This window comes from Stegostoma tigrinum, unplaced genomic scaffold (genome assembly GCF_030684315.1).
Source record: "Stegostoma tigrinum isolate sSteTig4 unplaced genomic scaffold, sSteTig4.hap1 scaffold_88, whole genome shotgun sequence".
Lineage (NCBI taxonomy): Eukaryota > Metazoa > Chordata > Chondrichthyes > Orectolobiformes > Stegostomatidae > Stegostoma > Stegostoma tigrinum.
Window position 1 is genome coordinate 1,265,775 of NW_026728813.1, and position 26,607 is coordinate 1,292,381.

Consider the following 26,607-nt stretch of genomic DNA (forward strand, 5'->3'; position numbering starts at 1 on the left):
GCCACTGCGTCCCATTTCACGCAGTCACTGCATCGCATTTCAAGCAGTCACTGCATCCCATCTCACTCAGTCACTGCATCCTATTTCACTCAGTCACTGCATCCCATTTCACTCAATCACTGCATCCCCTACACCACAGTCACTGCATCCCATTTCCCTCAGTCACTGCATCCCATTTCCAAGTCACTGCATCCCATTTCCCTCAGTCACTGCATCACATTTCACTCAGTCACTGCATCCCATTTCACTCAGTCACTGCGTCCCATTTCACTCAGTCACTGCCTCCCATGCCACTCAGTCACTGCATCCCATTTCACTCAGTCAGTGCGTCACATTTCACACAGGCACTGCATCCCATTTCACTCAGTCACTGCGTCCCATTTCACGCAGTCACTGCATCGCATTTCACTCAGTCACTGCATCCCATCTCACTCAGTCACTGCATCCCATTTCACGCAGTCACTGCAGCCCATTTCACTCAATCACTGCATCCCCTTCACCACAGTCACTGCATCCCATTTCCCTCAGTCACTGCAGCTCATTTCACTCAGTCACTGCATCCCATTTCCCTCATTCACTGCATCCCATGTCCCTCAGTCGCTGCATCCCATGTCCCTCAGTGACTGCATCCTATTGCCATCAGTCACTGCATCCCATTTCCCTCAGTCACTGCATCCCACGTCCCTCAGTCACTGCATCCCACGTCCCTCAGTCACTGCATCCCATTTCACTCATTCACTGCATCCCATTTCACTCAGTCACTGCGTCCCATTTCACTCAGTCACTGCGTCCCATTTCACTCAGTCACTGCGTCCCATTTCATGCAGTCACTGCGTCCCATTTCACTCAGTCACTGCATCGCATTTCACGCAGTCACTGCATCCCATCTCACTCAGTCACTGCATCCCATTTCACTCAGTCACTGCATCCCATTTCACTCAATCACTGCATCCCCTTCACCACAGTCACTGCATCTCATTTCCCTCAGTCACTGCATCACATTTCCCTCATTCACTGCATCCCACGTCCCTCAGTCACTGCATCCCATTTCACTCAGTCACTGCATCGCATTTCACTCAGTCACTGCATCCCATTTCACTCAATTACTGCATCTCCTTCACCACAGTCACTGCATCCCATTTCACACACTCACTGCATCCCATTCCCCTCAGTCACTGCATCCCATTACCCTGAGTCACAGCATGCCATTTCCCACGGTCACTGCATCCCATTTCACTCAGTCACTGCATCCCAATTCGCTCAGTCACTGCATACCATTTCCATCAGTCACTGCATCCCATTTCACTCAGTCTCGGCATCTCATTTCCCTCAGTCACAGCATCCCATTTCCCTCAGTCACTGCATCCCATTTCCCTCAGTCACTGCATTCCATTTCACTCAGTCACTGCATCCCATTTCACAGAATCACTGCATCTCCTTTCCATCAGTCACGGCATCCCATTTCACTTCGTCACTGCGTCCCATTTCCATCAATCACTGCGTCCCATTTCCCAGTCACTGCATCCCATTTCCCTCAGTCACGGCATCCCATTACCCTCAGTCACTGCATCCCACTTCACTCAGTCACTGCATCCTATTTCACTCAGTCACTGCATCCCATTTCTGTCAGTCACTGCATACCATTTCCCTCAGTCACTGCATACCATTTCCCTCAGTTACTGCATCACATTTCACTCAGTCACTGCATCACATTTCACTCAGTCACTGCATCCCATTTACTCAATCACTGCAACTCCTTCACCACAGTCACTGCATCACATTTCCATCAGTCACTGTTTCCTGTATCTCACAGACGATGCATTCAATTTCCCACACTCACTGCATCCCATTTCCCTCAGTCACCGCATCCCATTTCCGTCAGTCACTGCATCCAATTTCCATCAGTCACTGCATCCCATTTCACCTAGTCCCTGCATCCCATTGCACTCAGTGATGCATCCCATTGCACTCAGTGACTGCATCCCATTTCACGCAATCCACTGCATCCCATTTCCCTCAGTCACTGCATCCCAATTCCCTCAGGTCACTGCATCCCATGTCCCTCAGTCACTGCATCCCATTTCACTCAGTCAGTGCGTCCCTTTTCGGTCAGGCACTGTATCCCATTTCACTCAGTCACTGCGCCCCACGCCCGCTCGGGCACTGAATCCCTATTAACTCAGAAACTCCTTCCCAGTACCTCCTTCAATGAAGCTCATGTCACTCTGTCACTGCATCCCATTTCCCTCAGTCACTGCATCCCATTTCCCTCAGTCACTGCATCCCATGTCCCTCAGTCACTGCATCCCATGTCCCTCAGTCACTGCATCCCATTTCCATCAGTCACTGGTTCCCGTATCTCACAGACGCTGCTTTCAATTTCTGACACTCACTGTATCCCATTTCCCAGAGACACAGCATCTCCCTTCCCTCAGACTCTGCATCTCATTTCAATCAGTGATTGCATCCTACTTCCCACAAATACTGCATCCCATTTCCCTCAGTCACTGCATCCCATTTCGCTCAGTCACTGCATCTCATTTCCGTCAAACAAGGCATCTCATTTCACTCAGTCACTGCAGTTGATGTCGCTCTGTCACTGCATCCAATTTCCATCATTCAGTGCATCTCATTTCCCTCAGACACTGCATCTCATTTCCCTCAGTCACTGCACCCCAAGCCCGCTCGGACGCTGCATCCCATTTCACACGGTCACTGCATCCCATTTCACACAGTCACTGCATCCCATTTCACACAATCAGTGCATCTCATTTCCCTGAGTCACTACATCACATTTCCCTGAGTCACTGCATCCCATTTCCCTCAGTCACTGCAACCCATTTCCCTCAGTCAATGTATCCCATTTGCGTCAGTCACTCCATCCAATTTGCATCAGTCACTGCATCCCATTTCACTCAATCACTGCATCCCATTTCACTCAATCACTGCATCCCATTTCCCTCAGTCACTGCATCACATTTCCCTGAGTCACTGCATCCCATTTCACACAATCACTGCATCCCAATTCACTCAGTCACTGCATCACATTTCACACAGTCACTGGATCCATTTCAAGCAGTCACTGCATCCCCTTTCACGCTGTCACTGCATCCCATTTCACTCAGTCACTGCATCCCATTTCACTCAGTCACTGCATCCCATTTCACTCAGTCGCTGTGTCCCATTTCCCTCAGTCACTGGATCCCATTTCAAGGAGTCACTGCATCCCATTTCACGCTGTCACTGCATCGCATTTCACGCTGTCACTGCATCGCATTTCACCCTGTCACTGCATCGCATTTCACACAGTCACTGCATCCCATGTCCCTCAGTCACCGCATCCCATGTCCCTCAGTCACTGCATCTCATTTCACTCAGTCACTGCATCCCATTTCACTCAGCTACTGCATCCCATTTCACTCAGTCACTGCATCACAGTTCACTCAGTGACTGAATCACAGTACACTCAGTGAGTGCATCATATTTCACTCAGTGACGGAATCACATTTCACTCAGTGACTGAATCACATTTCACTGATTCACTGCGCCCCATTTCACGCAGTCACTGCATCCCATTTCACGCAGTCACTGCATCGAATTTCACGCAGTCACTGCAGGCCATTTCACTCAGTCACTGCAACCCATTTCACTCAGTCACTGCATTTCCTTTCCCCGAGACACTGCATCTCCTTTCGCAGAGACACAGCATCCCACTTCCATGAGACACAGCATCCCATTTCCATCAGAAAATGCATCCCATTTCACTCAGTCACTACATTCAATTTCCTTCAGTCACTGCATCCCATTTCCATCAGTCACTGCATCACATTTCTGTCAATCACTGGATCCCATTTCACTCAGTGATGCGTCCCATTTCACTCAGTGGCTGCAACACATTTCACTGAGTCACTGCATCACGTTTCACACAGTCACTGCATCCCATTTCACTCAGTCACTGCATCTCCTTCACCACAGTCACTGCATTCCATTTCCATCAGTCACTGTTTCCCGTATCTCACAGGCGCTGCATTCAATTTCCCACACTCACTGCATCCCATTTCCCATAGTCACAGCATCTCCTTTCCCTCAGTCTCTGCATTGCATTTCACTCAGTCAATGCTTCCCAAGTCCCTCAGTCACTGCGTCCCATTTCCCTCAGTCACTGCATCTCATTTCACTCAGGCACTGTATCCCATTTCACTCAGTCACTGCATCCCATTTCCCTCAGTCACTGCATCACATTTCTGTCAATCACTGGATCCCATTTCACTCAGTGATGCGTCCCATTTCACTCAGTGGCTGCAACACATTTCACTGAGTCACTGCATCACGTTTCACACAGTCACTGCATCCCATTTCACTCAGTCACTGCATCTCCTTCACCACAGTCACTGCATTCCATTTCCATCAGTCACTGTTTCCCGTATCTCACAGGCGCTGCATTCAATTTCCCACACTCACTGCATCCCATTTCCCATAGTCACAGCATCTCCTTTCCCTCAGTCTCTGCATTGCATTTCACTCAGTCAATGCTTCCCAAGTCCCTCAGTCACTGCGTCCCATTTCCCTCAGTCACTGCATCTCATTTCACTCAGGCACTGTATCCCATTTGCCTCACACTCTGCACCCCAAGTCCGCTCGGGCACTGCATCCCCATGAACTCAGTCACTCCTTCCCAGTACCTCAGTCACTGCATCCCATTTCCATCAGGTACTGCATCACATTTCCATCAGACACTACAGCTCATGTCACTCTGGCACTGCATCTCCTTCACCACAGTCACTGCATCCCATTTCACTCAGTCACTGCATCACATTTCACTCAGTCACTGCATCACATTTCACTCAGTCACTGCCTCACATTTCACTCAGTCACTGCATCACATTTCACTCAGTCACTGCATCACATTTCACTCAGTCACTGCTTCCCATTTCACGCAGCCACTGCATGACATTTCACTCAGTCACTGCATCACATTTCACTCAGTCACTGCATCCCATTTACTCAATCACTGCAACTCCTTCACCACAGTCACTGCATCACATTTCCATCAGTCACTGTTTCCTGTATCTCACAGACGATGAAATCAATTTCCCTCAGTCACCGCATCCCATTTCCGTCAGTCACTGCATCCAATTTCCATCAGTCACTGCATCCCATTTCACCTAGTCCCTGCATCCCATTGCACTCAGTGATGCATCCCATTGCACTCAGTGACTGCATCGCATTTCACTCAGTCACTGCATCCCATTTCACGCAATCCACTGCATCCCATTTCCCTCAGTCACTGCATCCCAATTCCCTCAGGTCACTGCATCCCATGTCCCTCACTCACTGCATCCCATTTCACTCAGTCAGTGCGTCCCTTTTCAGTCAGGCACTGTATCCCATTTCACTCAGTCACTGCGCCCCAAGCCCGCTCGGGCACTGAATCCCTATTAACTCAGAAACTCCTTCCCAGTACCCTCAGTCACTGCATCCCATGTCCCTCAGTCACTGCATCCCATGTCCCTCAGTCACTGCATCCCATTTCTCTCAGTCACTGCATCACATTTCACTCAGTCACTGCATCACGTTTCACACAGTCACTGCATCCCATTTCACTCAGTCACTGCATCTCCTTCACCACAGTCACTGCATTCCATTTCCATCAGTCACTGTTTCCCGTATCTCATAGGCGCTGCATTCAATTTCCCACACTCACTGCATCGCATTTCCCATAGTCAAAGCATCTCCTTTCCCTCAGTCTCTGCATTGCATTTCACTCAGTCAATGCTTCCCATGTCCCTCAGTCACTGCATCCCATGTCCCTCAGTCACTGCATCGCATTTCCCTCAGTCACTGCATCTCATTTCACTCAGTCACTGCATCCCATTTCACTCAGTCACTGCATCTCATTTCACTCAGGCACTGTATCCCATTTCCCTCACACACTGCACCCCAAGTCCGCTCGGGCACTGCATCCCCATGAACTCAGTCACTCCTTCCCAGTACCTCAGTCACTGCATCCCATTTCCATCAGGTACTGCATCACATTTCCATCAGACACTACAGCTCATGGCACTCTGTCACTGCATCCCATTTCCCTCAGTCACTGCATCTCCTTCACCACAGTCACTGCATCCCATTTCACGCAGTCACTGCATCACATTTCACTCAGTCACTGCATCATATTTTACTCAGTCACTGCATCCCATTTCACTCAATCACTGCGTCTCCTTCACCACAGTCACTGCGTCCAATTTCCATCAGTCACTGTTTGCTGTATCTCTCAAATGCTGCATTCAATTTCCCACCCTCACTGCATCCCATTTCCCATCGTCACAGCATCACCTTTCCCTCAGTCTCTGCATCGCAATTCACTCAGTGATTGCATCCCATTTCCCTCAGTCACTGCATCCCATTTAGCTCAGTAACTGCATCCCATTTCGGTCAGTCACTGCATCCCATTTCCCTCAGTCACTGCATCCCATTTCACTCAGCCACTGCATTCCATTTCACTCAGTCACTGCATCACAGTTCACTCAGTGACTGAATCACAGTACACTCAGTGAGTGCATCATATTTCACTCAGTGACGGAATCACATTTCACTCAGTGACTGAATCACATTTCACTGAGTCACTGCCTCGCATTTCACGCAGTCACTGCATCGCATTTCACGCAGTCACTGCCTCGCATTTCACGCAGTCACTGCCTCGCATTTCACGCAGTCACTGCATCGCATTTCACGCAGTCACTGCATCGCATTTCACTCAGTCACTGCATCACATTTCACTCAGTCACTGCATCCCAATTCACTCAGTCACTGCATCTCCTTCACCACAGTCACAGCATCCCATTTCCATCAGTCACTGGTTCCCGTATCTCACAGACGCTGCATTCAATTTCCGACACTCACTGTATCCCATTTCCCATAGACACAGCATCTCCTTTCCCACAGTCTCTGCATCTCATTTCAATCAGTGATTGCATCCTACTTCCCAAAAATACTGCATCCCATTTCCCTCAGTCACTGCATCCCATTTCACCTAGTCACTGCATCCCATTGCACTCAGTGATGCATCCCATTGCACTCAGTGACTGCATCGCATTTCACTCAGTCACTGCATCCCATTTCATGCAATCACGGCATCCCATTTTCCTCAGTCACTGCATCCCAATTCCCTCAGGTCACTGCATCCCATGTCCGTGTGTCACTGTATCCCATGTCCCACAGTCACTGCATCCCATGTCCCACAGTCACTGCATCCCATGTCCCAAAGTCACTGCATCCCATTTCACTCAGTCAGTGCGTCCCTTTTCGGTCAGGCACTGTATCCCATTTCCCTCAGTCACTGCAACCCAAGTCCGCTCAGGCACTGATTCCCTATTAACTCAGTCACTCCTTCCCAGTACCTCTGTCACTGCATCCCATGTCCCTCAGTCACTGCATCACATGTCCCTCAGTCACTGCATCCCATGTCCCTCAGTCACTGCATCTCATTTCACTCAGACATTGCATCCCATTTCACTCAGTCAGTGCGTCCCTTTTCGGTCAGGCAGTGTATCCCATTTCCCTCAGTCACTGCACCCCAAGCCCACGCGGGCACTGGTTCCCTATAAACTCAGAAACTCCTTCGCAGTACCTCCTTCAATGCAGCTCATGTCACTCTGTCACTGCATCCCATTTCCCTCAGTCACTGCATCCCATGTCCCTCAGTCACTGCATCCCATGTCCCTCAGTCACTGCATCCCATTTCACTCAGTCACTGCATCCCATTTCACTCAGTCACTGCATCTCATTTCACTCAGTCACTGCATCCCATTTCACTCAGCCACTGCATCCCATTTCACTCAGTCACTGCATCACAGTTCACTCAGTGACTGAATCACAGTACACTCAGTGACTGAATCACAGTATACTCAGTGAGTGCATCATATTTCACTCAGTGACGGAATCCCATTTCACTCAGTGACTGAATCACATTTCACTGATTTACTGCGTCCCATTTCACGCAGTCACTGCATCGCATTTCACGTAGTCACTGCATCCCATTTCCCTCAGTCACTGCATCCCATTTCACTCAATCACTGCATCTCCTTCACCACAGTCACAGCATTCCATTTCCATCAGTCACTGGTTCCCGTATCTCACAGACGCTGCATTCAATTTCCGACACTCACTGTATCCCATTTCCCATAGACACAGCGTCTCCTTTCCCAAAGTCTCTGCATCTCATTTCAATCAGTGATTGCATCCTACTTTCCAAAAATACTGCATCCCATTTAGCTCAGTCACTGCATCTCATTTCACTCGGCCACTGCATCCCAATTCCCTCGGTCACTACATCCCATTTCCTTCAGTCACTGCATCCCATGTCCATCAGTCACTGCATCCCATGTCCCTCAGTCACTGCATCCCATGTCCCTCAGTCACTGCATCCCATGTCCCTCAGTCACTGCATCCCATGTCCCTCAGTCACTGCATCTCATTTCACACAGTCACTGCATCCCATTTCACTCAGTCAGTGCGTCCCTTTTCGGTCAGGCACTGTATCCCATTTCCCAAAGTCACTGCAACACAAGCCTGCTCGAGCACTGATTCCCTTTTAACTCAGTCACTCCTTCCCAGTACCTCTGTCACTACATCCCATGTCCCTCAGTCAGTGCATCCCATGTCCCTCAGTCACTGCATCCCATGTCCCTCACTCACTACATCCCATGTCCCTCACTCACTGCAACCCATTTCACTAAGACAGTGCGTCCCATTTCTCTCAGCCACTGTATCCCATTTCCCTCAGTCACTGTACCCCATGCCTGCTTGGGCACTGCATCCCTATTAACTCAGTTACTCCTTCCCAGGACCTCAGCCACTGCATCCCATGTCCCACAGTAACTGCATCCCATTTCCATCAGGAACTGCAGCTCATGTCACTCTGTCACTGCATTCAATTTCCATCAGTCACTGCATCTCATTTCACTCATGAACTGCATCCCATTTCACTCAGACACTGCATCCCATTTCACTCAGACACTGCATCCCATCTCACTCAGGCACTGCATCCCATCTCACTCAGACACTGCATCCCATCTCACTCAGACACTGCATCCCATCTCACTCAGTCACTGCATTCCATTTCCATCAGTCACTTCATCCCATTTCCGTCAGTCACTGCATCCCATTTCCCTAAGTCACTGCATCCCATTTCCCACAGTCACTGCATCTCCTTTCCCAAGTCACGGCGTCTCATTTCCATCAGTCACTGCTTCCCATTTCCCTCAGTCACGGCATTCCATTTCCCTCAGTCACTGCATCCCGTTTCTCACTGATGCTGCATTCAATTTCCGTCAGACACTGCTCCCCATTTCCATCAGTCACTGCATCCCATTTCCCTCAGTCACTGCATCCCATTTCACTCAGTGACTGCAACATGTTACACTCAGTGACTGAAACACATTTCACTCAGTGACGGCATCCCATTTCATGCAGTCACTGCATCCCATTTCCCTCAGTCACTGCATCCCATTTCCCTCAGTCACTGCATCCCATTTCACTCAATCACGACATCTCCTTCACCACAGTCACTGCAATCCATTTCGATCAGTCACTGTTTCCCGTATCTCACAGATGCTGCATTCAATTTCCCACACTCACTGCATCCCATTTCCCATAGTCACAGTATCTCCTTTCCCTCAGTCTCTGCATCGCATTTCACTCAGTGATTGCATCCTACTTCCTACAAATACTGCATCTCATTTCCCTCAGTCAGTGCATCCCATTTCCTTCAGTTACTGCATCACATTTCCATCAGTCACTGCATCTCATTTCACGCAGTCACTGAATCACATTTCCATCAGACACTGCATCCAATTTCTGCATCGCATTTCACTCAGTGATTGCATCCCATTTTGCTCAGTCACTGCATCTCATTTCACTCAGTCACTGCATCCCATTTCCCACAGGCACTGCATCTCCTTTCACCGAGTCACTGCATCACATTTCGCTCAGTCACTGCATCACATTTCACTCAGTCACTGCATCCCATTTCCCTCAGTTACTGCATTCCGTTTCCCTCAGTCAATGTATCTCATTTCCCTCAGTCAATGTATCTCATTTCCCTCAGTCACTGCATCCCATTTCCATCAGTCACTGCATCCCATTTCACTCAGTCACTGCACCCCAAGCCCGCTCGGGCACTGCATCCCTATTAACTCAGTCACTCCTTCCCAGTACCTCAGTCACTGCATCCCATGTCCCACAGTAACTGCATCACATTTCCATCAGGCACTGCAGCGCATGTCACTCTGTCACTGCATCCAATTTCCATCAGTCACTGCATCTCATTTCACTAATTCACTGCATCCCATTTCCCTCAGTCACTGCATCCCATGTCCGTGTGTCACAGGATCCGATGTCCCTCAGTCACTGCATCCCATTTCACTCAGTCAGTGCCTCCCTTTTCGGTCAGGCACTGTATCCCAGTTCCCTCAGTCACTGCACCCCAAGCCCGCTCGGGCACTGATTCCCTATTAACTCAGTCACTCCTTCACAGTACCTCTGTCACTGCATCCCATGTCCCTCAGTCACTGCATCCCATGTCCCTCAGTCACTGCATCTCATTTCACTCAGTCACTGCATCCCATTTCACTCAGTCAGTGCGTCCCTTTTCGATCAGGCACTGTATCCCATTTCCCTCAGTCACTGCACCCCAAGCCCGCTCGGGCACTGATTCCCTATTAACTCAGTCACTCCTTCCCAGTACCTCTGTCACTGCATCCCATGTCCCTCAGTCACTGCATCCCATGTCCCACAGTCAGTGCATCCCATATCCCTCAGTCACTGCATCCCATGTCCCTCAGTCACTGCATCCCATGTCCCTCAGTCACTGCATCCCATTTCCATCAGTCACTGCATCCCATTTCCCACAGTCACTGCATGCCCGTTCCTCAATCACTGCATGCCATTTCACTCAGTCTCTGCAGCCCATTTCACCTCAGTCACTGCATCCCATTACCATCAGTCACTACATCCCATTACCCTCAGTCACTGCATCCCAGTACACTCAGTCACAGCATCCCATTTCCCTCAGACAGTGCATCCCATTTCCCTCAGACACTGCATCCCATTTCCCTCAGACACTGCATCTGATTTCCATCAGTCACTGCATCCCATTTCCCTCAGTCATTGCATCCAATTTCCCACATTCACTGCATCTACTATCCCTCATTCACTGCATCCCATTAACCACAGTCAGAGCATCCTATTTCCCACATCCAGTGCATCTCCTTTCCCTCAGTCAATGCGTCACATTCCACTGAGTCACTGCATCCCATTCCACAGTGTCACAGCATCCCATTTCACTCAGTGACTGCAACCCATTACCCTCAGTCACTGCATCCCATTTCCATCAGTCAATGCGTCCCATTCATCTCAGTCACTGAATCCCATTTCCCTCACTCACTGCATCATTTCCATCAGTCACTGCATCCCATTTATCTCAGTCACTGAATCCCATTTCCCTCAGTCACTGCATCCCATTGCCCTCAGTCACTGCATCCCATTGCCCTCAGTCACTGCATCCCATTGCCCTCAGTCACTGCATCCCATTGTCCTCATTCACTGCCTCCGATTCCCCTCAGTCACTGCATCCCATTTCACTCAGTCACTGCATCCCATTTCACTCAGTCACTGCATCCCATTGTCCTCAGTCACTGCATCCCATTGTCCTCATTCACTGCATCCGATTCCCCTCAGTCACTGCATCCCATTTCCATCAGTCACTGCATCCCATTTCACGCAGTCACTGCACCCCAAGCCCGCTCGGGCACTGCATCCCTATTAACTCAGTCACTCCTTCCCAGTACCTCAGTCACTGCATCCCATGTCCCACAGTAACTGCATCACATTTCCATCAGGCACTGCAGCGCATGTCACTCTGTCACTGCATCCAATTTCTATCAGTCACTGCATCTCATTCCACTAATTCACTGCATCCCATTTCCCTCAGTCACTGCATCCCATGTCCGTGTGTCACAGGATCCGATGTCCCTCAGTCACTGCATCCCATTTCACTCAGTCACTGCATCCCAAGCCCGCTCGGGCACTGATTCCCTATTAACTCAGTCACTCCTTCACAGTACCTCTGTCACTGCATCCCATGTCCCTCAGTCACTGCATCCCATGTCCCTCAGTCACTGCATCTCATTTCACTCAGTCACTGCATCCCATTTCACTCAGTCAGTGCCTCCCTTTTCGATCAGGCACTGTATCCCATTTCCCTCAGTCACTGCACCCCAAGCCCGCTCGGGCACTGATTCCCTATTAACTCAGTCACTCCTTCCCAGTACCTCTGTCACTGCATCCCATGTCCCTCAGTCACTGCATCCCATGTCCCTCAGTCAGTGCATCCCATATCCCTCAGTCACTGCATCCCATTTCCCTCAGACACAGCATCTGATTTCCATCAGTCACTGCATCCCATTTCCCTCAGTCATTGCATCCAATTTCCCACATTCACTGCATCTATTATCCCTCATTCACTGCATAACATTAACCACAGTCACTGCATCGCGTTACCCTCAGTCACTGCATCACATTCCCCTCAGTCAGAGCATCCGATTTCCCACATCCAGTGCATCTCCTTTCCCTCAGTCAATGCGTCACATTCCACTGAGTCACTGCATCCCATTTCACTCAGTGACTGCAACCCATTACCCTCAGTCACTGCATCCCATTTCCACCAGTCAATGCGTCCCATTCATCTCAGTCACTGAATCCCATTTCCCTCAGTCACTGCATTCCATTACCCTCAGACACCGCATAGCATTTCCCACAGTCACTGCATCTCCTTTCCATCAGTCAACGCATCCCATTTCCATCAGTCACTGCATCCCATTTCCATCAGTCACTGCATCCCATTTCCATCAGTCACTGCATCCCATTTCCATCAGTCACTGTATCCCATTTCTCTCAGTCACTACAACCCATTTCACTCAGTCTCTGCATCCCATTACCCTCAGTCACTGCACCCCAGTTCACACAGTCACTGCGTCCAATTTCACTGAGTCACTGCATCCCGTTTCACGGAGTCACTGAATCGCATTTGTTGTTCTCACTTGAATGCAATGGTCATGAATCTCCTCCAATGGCTGGTCATGTATTTCCAATGCAAAATTTTACCAAGTTTTCATTTTCAATTTTGAGTACACGTGTTTCCTCTATTCTATAAGATGCTGCAATAAACTCAAATTTGACAAATCATAATTCAACCACCATTACCTACAGAGTTAATTTCATCAAACAGATCCAATTAGAATTGTCACATTCCCAAATCCTGATTCAACTTTTTCTAATTATGGGCCACGTGGTTCAGAAAAAAGACACTTAGAGTCAGAGAGATGTACAGTCGGGAAACAGATCCTTTGGCCCAATTTGTCTATGTTGACCAGATATCCTAAATTAATTTAGTCCCATTTGCCAGCATTTGGCCCATATTCCTCTCAACCCATCCTATTCATGTACCCATCCACATGCCTTTTAAACGTACAAGCCTCCACCACTTCCTCTGGCAGCTCACTCCATACATGCACCACTATGAAAAAAATCCGGTCCATTTTAAATCTTCCCTCTCTCATTATTAACCTATTCCCTCCAGTTTTGGATTCCAGCAACCCGGGGAAAAGATCTTGGCTGTTCGCTCTATCCACGTCCCTCGTAATTGTATGAACTTCTATATGGTCAGCCCTGAACTCCAAAGTTCCAAGAAATAGCTGCCTGTTCAAGCCCACAGTTTACCTCCAACCTCCGATGCTCGTAACATCCTTCTCTGAACCCTTTCAAGTTTACAACATACAACAATACAGCGCACAACAGGCCCTTCGGCCCTCAATGTTGCGCCGACATCCTTCCTCTCGCAAGGAGACCAAAAGCGATTGCAGTATTCCAAAAGCAGCCGAACCAACGTCCTACATGGCTGCTAAGTGATCTCCCAACTCCTATACTCAATGCACTGACCGATAAAGGCGAGCACACCAAATGTCTCCTTCATATCCTTTCTAACGGTGGCTGTACTTTGATGGAACTACGAAACTGCACTCCAGCGTCTCTTTATTAAGCAACACTCCCCACAACCTTCAGTGTATACGTGCTGCCCTGATTTGCCTTTCCAAAATGGAGCACCTCACATTTGTCTAACATCAACACCACCTGCCATTCCTCAGTTTATTGGCCCTTGTCAATGTCCCATTGTATTCTGAGGTGACTTTCTTGGTTGGCTACTACACCTTCAATCATTGGGAAACTTACTAACCACACCTTCTATTTTCATATCCAAATCATTGCATCACTTCAATTCCCCCTCCCACTCCCTGAATGACATGTCCATCCTGGGCCTCTTCCAGTGTCACAACCAAACCACCCAGAAACTGGAGGAGCAGCACCTCATATTCCGCCTCGGGAGCTTCCAACTCAATAGCCTCAATATGGACTTGGCCACCCTCAAAATCTCCCCACCCGCCAGCCTCATCGCAAGACTAGTTCCTCCCCTCATCCCCGCCTCCATGACCTGTCCGCCTTCTCTCCCACCGATCCACTCCTCCCACCTCACTGACCAACTCCCACCACTGCTTGGAATTATTCTTCTTTTCACACTTCATCAGCACGATGTTATTTCTATAATCTATTTTCCAATTGTTGGAAAAAGTGAGAAAAAGAGAAGTAAAAGAAGTTACATTCTTACCACTCGGGAAATCTCTGAATATTCTTCTGTTGAAAGGCCGCCAAGGAACGATGCAATTCTTTTGTCACAAACGCTGTGAGGGAGACATCTTTTTCAGTTCCACTAACTCCACCCTAAGAAAGACAAACCCACGTAACATATCTAGAGACTTAAAGCATACTCTATTGTTGCCCAAGGTGGAGAGCTGGATGAACACAGCAGGTCAAGCAGCATCAGAGAAGCAAGAAAGCTGATGTTTCGGGACGAGACCCTACTTCAGAAAATTGACGCTGGAGAATCTGAGATAACAAGGTGGAGAGCTGGATGAACACAGCAGGCTAAGCAGCATCAGAGAAGCAAGAAAGCTGATGTTTCGGGACGAGACCCTACTTCAGAAAATTGGCGCTGGAGAATCTGAGATAACAAGGTGCAGAGCCGGATGATACAGCCGGGCCTGCTGTGTTCATCCAGCTTTACACCTTCTTATCTCAGATTCTCCAGCATCTGCAGTTCCTACTGCCTCTATTGTTGCCCTTTCACTTTACTGAACTAATATGAGCCAGTAGTTTGGTTTAGGCTCGTGTAATCTTACGGTTATTGGCCTGTACAAAATCCTGAATTAATTTTGATCCACTGACGGGAGAAGAGATGAATTTTATAGAAATTTTTGTTTTCTACCAATTTGCAGAGGGCATCGTGGGCGATTGAAGGACAGTGTTATTATCCTCCAGGTCTGTGGACTGCATCGTTACCAACTTGCCCATTTGCATATACATACAATATTCATTATGTACCAATGAAACATAATAAACCAATACTGCGTACTAAAAACAACGCTCACATATCAATGGAAATTTAAATATTTATCATCGAGTTTGAAGAATTGAATTCAATGATACAAAGCAAAAACCAGTGAAGATGAGTGCAGTTGGTCAGCACTTTTGCCACTATGTGGAGGTTGGCAGTTTGAGGCCACCCAGGAACAAGCAAGCTCTGTCTAACTCCAAGGGCAGCACGGTGGCTCAGTGGTTAGCACCGCTGACTCACAGCGCCAGGGACCCAGGTTCGATCCCACCGTTGGACGATTTTCTGTGCGGAGTTTGTACATTCTGCCCATGCCTGCATGGGTTCCTGCTGGGTGCTCTGGTTTCCTCCCACAGTCCAAAGATGTGCAGGCTCGGTGTATGGGCCATGCCAAACTTGCCCATTGTGTTTAGGGATGTGTAGATTAGGTGTGTTAGTCATGGGAAATGTAAGGTTACTGAGGAAAGGGTCGGGGGATGAGTCAGGGTGAGATGCTCTTTGGAGGGTGGCCGTGGACTTCTTGGGTCAAAAGGGGCTTGTTTCCACACTGTAGGGATTCTATGATATGGAAGTATCTTTTGAAGTGGACATTCATGGGTATGCTATAACAGAGACCTTGAAATACTGCACAACAAATATTTGGAACTAGACTGTCAATTCAGACATAGCATCAAAAAAGGTCATGGAAGTTGTCACCGATATAAAGCAGGATTGATGAAAATCCAGCAGGAAATGGTGTCAAAAGGCACAGTATCTTTTATTCATCTCCAGTTATTTTGTCCAAGGCACTGGATGCTGGCAGGATTGAAACATTTAAGAAATGATTCACAAATCACATATAAGGAACTGCACATCTTTGAACAATGGGAGGAAACTGCAGCACCTGGCAGAAGCCCCTCGCAGACGCGGGGAGGACGTGTCAATTCCACACAGATAGTTACCCAAGACTGGAATCTCTATTGGCTCCCCAGTGCATGAGCAGCTCTAACCACTGACCAACTACCTTGCCCAGAAGGGGTTTTATAAGCGCATACATTATTTCCATTAAGACAGATCCAATCCTCTATGTCCAATCAAAATAACATATTGTAGATATCATGACAACAATCATAAACGATTTTGAATAAGTAAATCAAAAAAATTGAAATAGTTTCCAAGACTAAATACTAGATATGGTGCAGTTAAGATGAATAGCGCAACAACAAAAAGGCCAGATTTTATGTGACGATCGGTAACACTTGAAAACTTGCAACAATTTGTCGCCAGTAGTGCTCTGAACTGGTTTGATGATGCACTCCTTCATACACTGGAATGAAACTCCAAAGATCACAAATTCTCCTTCAATACCGTGTTATAACAGTGACTGCATCAACCTGTGTTTATGGGCCTGACTGGAAACCCACACAACATGCATAAACAAAAAAATAATCTCAGGTGATAGGAGAAAAAAATGTATGTATGCAACGTCTTTGAATAGCAATTATTTGTAGCGGCCGCAAGCCCATAAGGAATCTCGTTTCGCAGATTATATTCATTTGCACTGCAGGTCATGCCAGTCAGAATCAGTTTTCGTTTCATGACAGATAACTAAAATGTCCATTACAATGAACTTTGGTTGATCAGAGGATTTTAAGTGAGGACCATGTCTTGTGTGAGCTGACGGCATTAGGGGATGGAGGAGGTACACTCACTGCTGGCATCTTGACACCATTGAATGAGCAAGCGTGGACGCAAAGGTTGTAACAGGTAACAATTGTACAGGCAATATCTTTTGAGCTCCTTCCGAGCAAGCCTGTAATACTCTAAAGCTGTGCCAGACCCTCACTTCCTCCACCTTACGTACGCTGCCTTTTCTTTTTGACAAGAAGCACCTATGTACCCGTCATCCAAGGCTCCTTAATCTTACCCCTTCTTACCTGTCTCAGAGGAACAAATTTATACATCACTCGCAACAACTGCTCCTTGAACAGCCTCCACATGTCTGCTGTGCCCTTTCTGTGGAACAATTGCTCCCAATCTGTACTTCCCAACTCCTGTCTGATAGCATCATAGTTTCCTTGACCCCAGTGAAATATCTTACCCTGGTCACTGCTCCTTTCCCTTTCCATGGCAATGGTAAATGTGAGGCTCTTGCGGTCGCTGTCACCAAAGTGTTCTCCCACCACGAGATCTGACACCTGTCCTGGCTCATTGCCGAGCACCAAATCCAAAATGGCCTCCCCCCTCGGCCTGTCCACATACTGAGTCAGGAAACCCTCCTGAACACACCTGACAAAAACGGCTCCATCCAAACCATCTGCACTAAGTAGGTTTCAATCTATATTGGGAAAGTTGAAGTCACCCATAACAACAACCCTGATACGTTTGCACTTTTCAACAATCTGCCGGCCAATGAGTTCTTCGATCTCCCAACCGCTATTTGGGGTCCGTAGAAAACACCCAGAGAAGTGACTGCTGCCTTGCTGTTCCGAACTTCCACCCATACTGACTCAGTCGACAAACCTTCCTTGGCAACCTCAGCCCATACCACCTCAGCAGACGAGTCCTCAAAGGTTCTTTCAGCCGCCGTTATACTGTCCTTGACCAACAAAGCCACACCTCCCCCTCTTTTACCACCTTCCCAGACCTTAATGAAAGATCTAAACCCTAGAACCTGCAACATCCATTCCTGACCCTGCTCTATCCATGTCTCCGAAATGGCCACAACATCGAAGTCCCAGGTACCTATCCAAGCTGCAAGCTCACCTACATTGTTCCGGATACTCCCGGCATTAAAGTCGTCACACTTCAATCCAGCTTGCTGTCTGCCAGCACACTCCTGTGAAAGTGAGGTCCTGTCCATGTCCTCCCTGCGCTCATCCTCCTGTGTACTAGGACTACACCTCAGTTTCCCATCCCACTTCTGAGCTCGTTTAAATCCACACAAATGGCACTAGCCAATTTCCCACCCAGGATATTCGTGCCCATCTGATTCAAGTGGAGACCGTCCTGTTTGTAGCGGTCCCACCTTCCCCAGAATGAGCCCCAATTGTCCATGTACCTGAAGCCCTCCCGCCTGCGCCATCCCTGCAGCCAAGTCTTCAGCTGAAATCTCTCCCTGTTCTTTGCCTCGCTATCACGTGGTTCGGGTGACAAACCAGTGACGACCACTCTGTTTGTTCAAGCTCTCAACTTCCACCCTAGCTCCCTCAAATCCTGCCTGACATCCCTATCACTCTTTCTACCTACGTCGTTGGTGCCTACGTGGACCACGACTTGGGGCTGGTCACCCTCTCCCCTCAGGACCCTAAACACACTATCCGAGACATCACAGACCCTGGCACCTGGTAGGCAACACAACAATCGTGAGTCTCTTTCATTCCCGGCAAATCTTCTATCAGTCCCTCTAACTATTGAGTCCCCAGTGACGATCATCCTCTTCCTATCCCCGCTTCCCTTCTGTGCAAGAGGGACAGACTCTGTGCCAGAGACCTGCACCCTACTGCTTGCCCCTGGTAAGTAGTCCCCCGGAACAGTATCCAAAACGGTATAGTTGTTTTTCAGGGGAGCGACCGCAGGGGATGGTTAGTCAACACCGGGTAAACGTACATTTTTGGCTGAAGAAACATGTGTTTCAATGTGAGCTAATGGAAGAAGCCATGGAGTCAAAGCTAAACATTTCGACAATAAGACAGCCATTCTTAAAAGCAGCAGACAGCATGAAAAAGAAATGAGCTGCTTTCATATCCACTTAAAATTTATGCGGAATATCAGATGGAATTTTCTTATTGACTCCATTGTGCAATCATGTCGAGCTAAAAATGTTAACTGCATTAATTAATACTAACCAGAAACGGACTTTGTAGTAAATGGTTTGACGATTTTCTGTATCTGGAACATCCCTTTTGCTTCATGAACGAAGATCGTACCAACCTATGGTACCAAACTGTGGGTCAAACGGACGGGACTCGTAATCTTTAAATTCCTCATCAAAACAGTCTCATCGTATGGTTCTGTGCAATAAAAGAGAAAGAATAAACATGTTTCCCACACTTTTGCTGATGATCATGAAGTCTGAGCTGCCATGTCTGCTTCCTCCAGCCTGTTTAAACTGTTCCATTCAATGTGAAATTTGTGATAAGTTTTCGCACACAGGTCTGTTTGATCTGTGCCACCACCTTCTATTAGTCATACATGCTTTCCCCCTCTTCCTGTAACACATTCCTTGAAGTGTTCAATGAGATTTTGATTTTAAATCTTATCGTCACATTTGTTTGATTCTCAATCATCAATGAATCTGATGTCGCCGCCATTCCATGCAGTGCACAGCACGTCAAACAGGAGTCTTACTCTTGCCATGAGCTCTGAGGTAGTATGGGATCACAACTGTCTCATAGTTCAGAACGAAATTCTACATATAAGGCTATGAAGAGTCATGCAGTTAATTTTAATTGACATGCTATTTCTTTTCTTCACAAATATGCCGGATTTAAAGTGATCTTCACCCTCATTTAAAATGAATCCAACGTCCAACCATCTGTAAAACCAGCAAATCCAAATTTTAATTTGACTTCAGTGTTACACAAATATATGACTTTTTTAAAAATTATGTTCGAGTCAACATTAACATTTCATTCCCTGACAGCGGGTGAACTTACTTTTAAACTCCAATTTTCCTTCGGTATCAACGGAGAGGTGAGCCTTTTTGCAAGCACCGTAAGTCTCCACCAGTTTACGCTAAAACTTGCGGAACTGTAAGTTTCACAAATATGTTCCTATTAAACACTCATTCCTATTGAAGCAGTATGAAGCTAAATTCATTCAGCTGGACAGCAAAAACGGTCAAGATTTTAAAAGCAAGCAACTATATTGAAGTCACTCTTCGAACTAAATTCCATCTTGGTGTGTCAAAGTCCATAGGTTCCTCACTCTCAACGAACCATTCAACTGTCATGCAATTACTGAAACACACAGACAAAAAACATCAATGTTAACAGTCACTAAGATTTTGAGAGTGATTTGGAATTTGTATTCAATACCCCCGGGGGAAAATCTGTTCCAATCTGGATAGTACTCACTTATCACCATCCCACCTACCTTCCCCAGCACCTCCTCCCCCTCCACACTATTTGTTTCTGAGCTCCCGTCCACCCTCCATTTCTCAGGAAGGGTCCTGACCCAAAACCTCAACTTTCTTGAGCCTCTGATGCTGCCTGCCCTGCTGTGTTCCTCCAGCTCCACAATGTGTTATCTCAGACACCAACATTGGCAGGTCTTACCATCTGGATAACTCATTCTCACCTTGCAACAAGTGATTTATACTCATTATCTTTTCAGATGACCCACGTACATGTATATACATAAATATACATTAACACTTTTGTGCCTGAACCACTAACCTAGAGGATATTTTAAAAGAGTCTCTTCATATCTGCATGCAAGAAAAATCATCAAGGTCATAACTTTCATTTTAGGAATAACTCGAACATTCAAAGTACTCACAGTCAGTGTTCCATTTCCTTGACCAGTCAATTTGATGTGAATCTTTCTTCCAAGTGGAAACTATAACAGCAATTATATTTGAGAATCAAACTCTTCATTGCATCACCAATATTTCCTTGTCTGTTTGAAACATAAGATAATGAAATAATCATGGACAGATTGGCCAACAGTGTAATTTGTGTTATGGCAACTGAAAATCACAACCATTGAAGTGATCTTTAAAAAGCTGTTGTCATACAACAGAGACTTTTTGAGATGCAGTGATGAACATACTTCCTGAGATGCAAATAATATATGCCAAATTAATTCCAAAGAATACCTTTACAATTAAAAAGAAGCTAAAAATCCCATTACATTGCGATGCTTGTCAGATTGCTATTAGTCAATGGAAATTGTTCAGAACAATTATTTATTCCCAGATGAAAAGGAAATGTATTCATTTCATTTTCACATTTCATTCAAGAGAGATAAAAAACACCCTTATGAATGCATTGTCAAACCAGAAGACTCACAAAAAAAGTTACTTGGCCCATTGAATTTCCTCCATCATTCGGTGAGGTCATGGTTGATCTCATTGCATTTATCATGATACAACATTTCCACCAAACCCTCCTTATAGCTAATACATTCCAATCCAAGTAACATCCTGGTAAATCTCTGTTTCTCTGTCATGCCTTGTCTTTCGAAATATTTTTGAGTCATCTACAAATTTAGCCACAGCACATGCACCTCTTTCCTCCAAGTCATTAATAAACAAGCACAAGAGCTGTGGTTCCTTCAGCGTGACCTCATTTCTTACTGACAAGCCAACCCTGGCATCTCTGTCCATTTGTATCAGACAGAATGGGAACTGAAGATGCTTCAGAATCCAAGGTAACAAAGTGTGGAGCTGGATGAACACAGCAGGATGAACACACAGAAGGAGAAGTGTCTAGGCCCGAAACGTCAGCTTTTGTGCTCCTGAGATGCTGCTTGGCCTGCTCTGCTCATCCAGTTCCACACTTTCTTATCTCTGTCCATTTGCCTGTTCATTCTATCGGACATGAATCATTGGATATTTCGTTCCTAACATTTATCCCCTAACAACCTTGTCTCTGTGATACCCAGAGTGATGTATCTGTCAATTTCAATCTGCTCCACAAACTCATTCACTTTGTTTCATACACTCCCTGCAATTCAATACAACATCTTCAGTCTGGCATTTGCAGCCACGCTTCTTATCTGCTGCACCTGAAGTGAGACTCCTGACCATTTCCATACTTTTTGTCCTATTACTTGCTCTGGAAACTTTGCTGAGCACTTACCAGCTTCTAACTTTTTCCATAATTTTCCATGCAACTGCGCTCACCCACTCCAGACATTTTATTTTAGCGCCCTACCCCCAGACCTAGCTCTGTATTTTTCCAGGAGACTTGTCCCAATCTGATTCTCGTCGAGCCGATACCACCAGAACAATTCCCTCCTTCCCCGTACCGATGCCAATGTCCCATGAATTCAAACACATTTCTGCCATGCCACCATTTGAACAATGCATTTACATCTATAAATGATGCTCACACCGTGCCAAATTGCTCAGATAGTAATCCAGAGATTATTACCATTCTGGTTCTGCTTTCTCACCTCAGCACCTTGGCACTCATAATCCCTCAGCAGAACCTCTTTCCTCTTTCTTCCATATCAATGGTACCTGTGTGGACCATGATAGCTGGATTTCTACTCCTCCCACTTCAAGTTCCTTTGTAGCCGAGATGGAATATCCTGAACCTGGGCACCAGGCAGGCAACACTACTTTTGAGACTCTCGATCCTAGTCACAACGAACAGTGTTCATTCCCCTAACTATACTACCTCTGATTATAACTACATTTCACTTTTTATCCCCTCTTCAATGTCCCCCTGTACCACAGTGCTACAGTCAGTTTACTCATCTTCCCTATACCCTGCACTCTCATCCACACAGGAAGAAAGAATCTCAAACCTGTCAGATAAGATCAAAGGCCAAGGTTCCTTCTGCACTACATCCTGGATCCTTCCACCTGCCCTGTTCTTTATCACAGTCTCACGTCTCTGGCCACTGACCAAGTTTCAGCTAGTTAATCTAAGGTGTGTGACTGCCTCCTGAAGCACAGCATTCCCTGGTAACTCTGCCCCACATGATTTGTTGATTGGTCAAAACTGAGATTCCAGTTCATCAACCCTGAGCTGGAGTATGGGCTCTGACCACTCCCCAGTCATGTAGGTATAAATCATCGTCTGGCCTGGCATCTCCATTTCAATTACTTCGATCTTAATTTGATTTGAAAACATTCTGGTCTTTTAGTTTGTAGCCTGTAAATATTTCTCCGATTTACTTGCAATCTGAAAGCTACCGATAATAGATTCTTAAACCAGAAGCGATCACCAACCAATGAGCCTGGTTCACCCTCCGGGTCCCTGATTCTGGCTTCAATTTACCCTGTCTCAAAAAAAAATGCTTACAAACTATCAGGCAAAAAAAGCAAGCAAATGGCACCTCTTACACTCTCCACTGACTTACCGCATTGCCACCAAGTTCCCCAAAATATATATTCACTTGGTGCATTTCACTCGAGATGTCATCTCTCCTTCCAGAATGTGCAAAGCATACTGATCCATAGCAATATACTACCTTCAAAACCTCAGCTCTTAGCTTATTGCTTTTGAGTACATTCTCAAATGCTTTCTCCAAGTCCAAACACAACACATTTACTGGTTTTCCTCTATTAATTCTCCTCCCAAAACTTCCTCCAAAAACCCAAACAAATTAGCCAGACATAATTTCTCTTTCATCAGGCTATGATGATTCTGTTTGATTAGATTATGATTTTCCAAATGTCCTGCTATTATTTTCTTCATAGTTGATTGCCACATATTTCCAACAATAGATGTTCGGCTGGTTCGGTTGTAGTTATCTTCTTTTTGCCCCTCTCCTTTTTAAATAGGGACGTCACATCAGCATTTTTCCAGCCCTCAGATGCTTCTCGAGAATCTGAACCTTTTTGGGAAATTACAGTCAATGCATACACCGACTCTGAAGCTCATTGTTTAGAATCTTAGAAAGTAAACCATCACGGCAAAGAGTCTAATCTGCTTTCACTCCATTAGATTGTCTACTGCTACTTCTCTCATGGTACTGATGGTGTGGTCGTGATGTGTTTAATTCCTCCCTGTATTCTTTAGTAATAAGGGGATCCTTGAACTACCTTCCACTGTAAAGGCTACCCTTTTCTCATTATCACTGATAATGGGAACTGCAGATGCTGGAGAATCCAAGATAACAAAGTGTGAAGCTGGATGAACACAGCAGGCCAAGCAGCATCTCAGGAGCACAAAAGCTGACGTTTCAGGCCTAGACCATTTTCTCATTATCATTGTTTCTTGATTTAAAAATTAACCTGGCCGTTACAGCCTAGCATATGATTAATGGCATTACCTCTAAAACCTTCTTGGCTAAAGTGTTCAATAAATTGCTACAACCTGAAAGAAGTAATTCTTCCCTGAATTAATGGGCAACCAATTTGAAAATGTGGCCTCTGGTCGTAAAAGCTTTCACAAATGGGAGTAATCTCTACAGATATACACTATCAAGCCTCTTAAGAATCTTACATGTCGAAAAAATAAGATTTTTTTCAATCTTATAAACGCCAATGAACGTAGTCCCTGCCTGCCCAACTTTCATAAGCATAGCAATTCCCTCCGCCATTTCCGAAATCAACCCAGTCAACATGAGGTGTTCGGCCTCCGCAGCATTCGCTCTGTGGCCGTACATGACTTGTCAGTTACCATCCTGCTGCTACGACTCTACTTCTATTTACGATGCAGTCCTCTGTCCATCCTAACATACTACCCTTCAACACATGGGCTCTTTTCTTTTGAGACACCTTATGAGCTGGACCTTATCAAATGCTTTGTTGAAATCTCAATGTAATACATCAACTGGCGGTCCTTCATCAGTAATGTTTGTTTCCTTCTCAAAGCACTGTAGCAAGTTTGTCAAGTATTATTTCCCCTTTATAAAAGGATGTTAACTCTGTAGGATGTTATAGCACACTAAGTACCCTGTTATTTCATCTTTCATTGCCGGCATGAACATCTACCCAGGTTGACCTAAATTGGCAATACTGGCTTACTATTTTGTCCAAGTATCTTTGTAATAATGGTGTTATATTCACGATCTTTCAATCCTCTGAGAATTTTCCACAATCTCAGGATTCTTGGAAGATTATCATCAGTGCCTCCATTGTATCTGTAGCTGCGTTGTTCAACATTAGAGGATACAACTCATCACACCCCTTGGATATTTTCTCTACTGATTGGAGTTATGTTTGGAATTCTGTGCAGTGACATTCACTTTTAACAGTTTGCTAAATACTACCAGGAACAGAAATTGTCATCCAGCTGCAACTAAACTAAAGCTTTCAGCACAGAAGGAAGTCTTTCAATTCATTATGAACCTAATAACTCCTGAAAAGCGCAATACAATTTGCCTCAGTCCATAAATGTTCTTCCTCCAACATCCTGAGATGCATCATCTGTATTTCTTCAAATTTACCACAGATTCTGTTCCAATCATCCTTTCAGCAATACGCAGAACAACAAATCGGCATTTTTAGTCTCCCTGTAGCCTCCGTTGCACACGTGCATTGTTAGATGATTATTTATTTGCGTGCCTGCTTTTTTGCTCGAATGGAGAAAGGTAAATTTCTGTTCTTTTGTCATCAGAGCTGTTGCCTCCTCACTCTCATCTTCCTTGTTTTATCCTGTGCTGGAATATTTAATTTGTTGACATATCTGAAATATGTGGTTGAATGGATCGGGTTTTGTAACATTGCATTCCCCATAGACCATCTACCGATACTGTTGCTTGTTCTAACAGTTATTATCTCGCAGAGAGGAAAATGCAGTTTGAAAGCAATGGAACATTATCGATGAAGAAGTTGATGCATAAATTGCTGCGATCTTCCAAACTACAAACTCACCTTCAATTCTTTCTCGGTCAGAGCATTATGCCGGCGCAAATGAATCGTGTTCTCAATGGGACTTCCAAAACCATGGAATTTAATTTGCATGTTGATTTCTTCTTCCCTCTTCAGAAATGCAAAGTAGTATCGTGATGAAGCTTCCAAGGCGATGATTGTGTCCTTCAATGAACAGAAAAGTGACTTTTAGATTCATGGAAATATTTCATTACTTCTAGAGACATGAAAGGCAAACATTCTCCCTGCATATGACCCAGTCTCATTTTATCGTATCTTTCTGATTTTACACGCCACGGGATAATCATTGCAGTGTAACAGAAATGTTGATCATGGAAATTTATCACTGTTTTCATAAATAATGGCAAATTTTCAACATCTTGCAATTGTATGAAGGCTCAGTCTCATCACACCTCGCCTGCTGCACAAAGACATTCTTTCACTGCTTTGAATGTTAGGGCTCAAACAAAACACAATCATGATACAGATGCATCAACACCCCACTTTCAACAGGATCTGATATCCTTGCCAGGCACTGGAGGGGTTGCGGAGGCTGGTGAGTGGATAAAGTCGTTCCTCTGTTCAAGCAGGATAACAGGGACTTTCGAGGAAACTACAGACTGGTGAGTGT